Raw genomic sequence first — 4250 nt, 5'->3', positions numbered from 1 at the left:
ACAGACTCAACATTCAAGGAAATGTCCTCAGATTGTTGGAAAACATGAGTTTCAGTTCGACAAATCTGTTGTGGTTTTTTCATTTATAAAAAAAGCAAACAAGCACAAAGGCAGTGATTAATGAGACTGCTGCCCAGCTCTGGAAGTCACATGATGTTTACTTCAGCTTGAGCAAATGAGAGGCATTGTTTTAGTGAACGTGAAGGATTTTCTGGTCCTACAGAATGTTTGCACACTGCAGAGGGAAAATCTCCTTTACTGTCAGTCATTGTCACAAAAATATTCAAATATACTGCCAAAACTTCACAACAAAGCTAAACCGAATCAGTTCATTCTTATTGTTTTAATCCGCCGCTGAAGGCGAAGGGTTTATTATGATTTTGCCCGTGTCTGTGTTTCTGTGTGGCTTTAATGAAACTCTCAGAAAGTAATCGCTCGCTGTACACCTACGACTGATTAACGTTTGGAGTCACCTCATTTCAAGATGGCTCCCACAACAAATCAACGTTAGCCAACACAAAAACAGCTCTAACTCTCACAGGTCTTGAGCTAAAATGTGGTGTGGTAGTAGCTGGGATTTATTACCAACACATACTCTGAGCGCTACCACGCCAGCAATTTTGTGCAATCATGCAGACGATCTCAAATAACATCAGATAAAAGGTTTGACCAAAACAGCTACAACTTCATCATTTCTCATCATAACATGATCTTAGCCTAAAATCTGACTGAAAGCCTTTCATTTGTAATAGAATATCACAGGAAAAAGAAATATGTTATTAAGACAGACAGACAGATCCTTTCCTGTCTGTCCTGGCCGTGTTAAAATGAAATGTGTGGCTTAATAAGAAGGGACTGCTCTGAACTATCTTCATACTGTCACTATCCATCACGCTCTGAGACACAGCAGCTGCTTCTTCTTTACACCCTGTAGCTCTTGCATTTTCTGTTTTGCTGCCGCTGTGACAAGGTTTTGTTTAATCTATACTTTCAGTGTCAGTCAGACTTTGACAAACAGAGATAAACATGCCAGTCAGGCGGCAGGAAAGACAGACGTTTGTTTTCAGGCAGTGGAGAAAATGAAAGGCTGTGCGGGCTAAATTGGGCTTGCTTCAAGTCAAACATTTTAAATAATTCATTCAGGAATTGTACTTTTTTTTTTTTTTTTTGAGAAGCTAAAGGGTGATATCAAATCATTCACTGTTCTCATATTGATTTGTACAACCCCCAGTTTTGCCACATCTTTACACAATGCAAAGTCCAACATTTAATATGAAGCTTGCTACAATCAGAGGAAATTTGAGAAGTAGATGTGCCCCAGATGGAAAGCAAGTTTTTCTTGTCTTCAGCTGTGAATGGATATATATAGTTTGATATTGCTTGTGCAACCTTGCTTGTAGCTTCGATACTCGGAGCTGTTTCTGTTGTCCTGACATCCTGGTGTGATGAGCTTTCTGACGTGTCCATCTCTGCTGCCTGTAGGTAACTTGCTCTGGTGTGCCTTGTCATGCTCCATCTGCACTGTGCAGAGGTATTTCTAGAGAAGACAATTATGCCTCTTTGTGATTGTGCATGTTTGTTTAATTATGTCACTTGACCATTTGACGCTTGATCCATTTTGAGCTAGATCCTCTGTCCCTGGATGAGACTTGTGCAGGTTCAGCAATAATAGTAATAATAGCAGTAATAATTTGTCTAAATGAAACTTACTCCTAACTGGGAGTAGGGGTAAGACTTGATTCCCCTGCAGCTTGTAATTAAACTCAACCCTATCAATTAAACAACATTTTGTCACAGGGCATGTTTTGTACAGATCTGATGACATTTGATGACACATGATGAAAATAGTGGTGCAAGATTTTTCTCATTTTTTACATATTTAGCTTGTTTTTCAGCCTAGATTTCCTATTTTATGCAAATCTTTAATGTAGAATATCTAATTATGCTCTAACACATGAGTATAACTAAATAAAAACAATTTAATAGTAGTAGTAGTAGACCAGTATTGACATATTGTCAATATTAGCACTTTTTCAAGGGGTACCACTCATCAAGAGCTCACCATGCTCACTGGTATGACTGCAGACAACTTGATCTGAGCAGCTCTTCAGACCAAAAGTTATTCAGTTGTGAATGTGCATCTAATTATTACTTTCTGAAAGGTTCATAAGAATTTGTCATGTGGCTCATGAGATATTTTGCTAACAGACAGAGTTGACTCCAGCAGTTAATGCTAAAGTTTTAAGCAATAATCTCGGACAACGGGTAGCACTTGGAGTACATGTTGTGAATGACTATCAGCTACTACCACAACACATTTTAGCTCAGTGTCAGTAAAACTGTCTGAGTTACAGACATTTTTCGTTTTTCTAAGTTGAGTTGGCTGTGGAAGCCATCTTGAATTGGGTTGGCCTCAGTTGTAGACCCACACCCAGTGATTATTTCCTGAAGGTTTTATTGAAATTCATCCAGTGGCTCACAAGATATTTTGCTAACAGACAGAGTTGACTCCACAGGTATTACAAAGATTTGGTGCAATTAGTTAAAGCGCATATCTGTTGGGGATCTAAAAGGGTTGGGGTCTAAAGTCACTTAGCAGACACACAAATACAGAGAAAACATTGTCGGCGGGCGATAACTAATGCTGAAGATAAAATGATCTTTAAACGACAGACAGCTCTCACGTTTTATTTGCATTGCAATAAAACGAAAAGGAATTAAAAGGGGACAAATCGTGACCAAACACCTGACATTTCTTCCGCCTTAAGTCTCCGTGTACGCAGACAGCGTACGTGACGTCCCTGCGTGCGGCAAAACCGGTTCTCACGCGCACGTTCGGCGTACGTATTCTGCGTAGCGGTGGCGCAGGACGGAATAACAACAACAGCTGTCAAATAGGACGCCGCCGTGAAAAGACGTCTTTCCTGCCCAGCTGCTGCCACACAGCTGGAGCTAAGAGCACAGCCACCCACACACACACACACACTCCTTATTTTCAGCCTCAGCTCCACGACGTGCCTTATTCCAGCGCAGAAGCAGGTGAGTCCGATGGGCTGTTTGTTGGGTTTTGGGAAACATTTTTAAACTTTTTTATCACGACGCTCGCAGTAACCCTGTTTCCCTCCAACGCTTACACACCGGCGGGGTTTTAGGGCTCAGAGGGCTTGCAGACGCACGGTGTCGGGCTGTGTTTGTGCGGGACATCTCCTTATTGCGTCCGCTGAACTAGAGAAACGCTGGAATGGCTACTGACGGCGGAAAGGCGAGATTTTTGGCCGCCATCTTGAGAAGAGCTTTGTAGAATCACTCAGGAATGTTTACATGTGGAAGCTGCACGTTCTTAAGGTCTTGTGCATGCTGTATGCAGTGACCTTTATGCACAAGGGTGGCCAAGGCTTTTTTTTAGGTTGCATATACAAATAAAGGAAACTATTCTGGGTTCTGGGTTGTTGCAGGTGGTCTGGTCTAGGTTCAGCAACAGTATGTGCTCAAAAAATGAGGACAGCTGACTACCTGAATATTCTGAATGACCAGGTTATTCCATCAATGGATTTTTTTCTTCCCTGATGGCACGGGGATATTCCAAGATGACAACGCCAGGATTCATCAGGCTCGAATTGTGAAAGAGTGGTTCAGGGAGCATGAGACGTCATTTCCACACATGGATTGGCCACCATAGAGTCCAGACCTCATCCCCATTGAGAATCTTTGGGATGTGCTGGAGAAGGTTTTGTGCAGCAGTCAGACTCTACCATCATCAATGCAAAATCTTGGTGAAAAATGAATGCAACACTGGATGGAAATCAATCTTATGACATTGCGGAAGCTTATCGAAACAATGCCACAGGGAATGGGTGCCGTAATCAAAGCTAAAGGCAGTCTATGAAATATTAGAGTTTGTAGACTTTTTTTTTTGGCCAGGCAGTGTGTGTGTGTGTGTGTGTATATATATATATATATATATATATATATATATATATATATATATATATTTGATTACAAGAAAGCCTACTTGATTACAAGAAACCCTACGACTCAATGCCACACACTTGGATCATTGAATGCTTAGAGATGTACAACATCAACAGGACTCTAAGAGCCATCAACAGGACTCTAAGAGCCTTCATTGCAAACTCGATGGGGCTGTGGAAAACCACCCTTGAAACCAACTGCAAACCACTTGCACAAGTGTCCATCAAATGTGGCATATACCAAGGAGATGCGCTGTCCCCACTGCTGTTCTGCATAGG

General features: G+C 41.4%; 1 protein-coding gene across 2 annotated transcripts in view; it reads left to right on the top strand.

Moving 5' to 3' along the window:
• Nucleotides 1-2845: 2845 nt before the first annotated feature.
• Nucleotides 2846-4250, top strand: part of hdac11 (histone deacetylase 11) — a 21956-nt gene continuing 20551 nt past the window's right edge. The window contains exon 1 of one of the 2 annotated variants that reach the window (XM_017418778.3): nucleotides 2846-3039. The gene's annotated coding sequence lies outside the window, so the exon portion shown is untranslated. The remainder of the gene's footprint in view (nucleotides 3040-4250) is intronic. The other variant, XM_017418770.3, reaches the window with a different exon arrangement.

Source organism: Kryptolebias marmoratus, linkage group LG10, assembly GCF_001649575.2.
Source record: "Kryptolebias marmoratus isolate JLee-2015 linkage group LG10, ASM164957v2, whole genome shotgun sequence".
In the NCBI taxonomy this organism is placed as follows: domain Eukaryota; kingdom Metazoa; phylum Chordata; class Actinopteri; order Cyprinodontiformes; family Rivulidae; genus Kryptolebias; species Kryptolebias marmoratus.
This window is presented reverse-complemented; position numbering and strand designations above follow the sequence as displayed.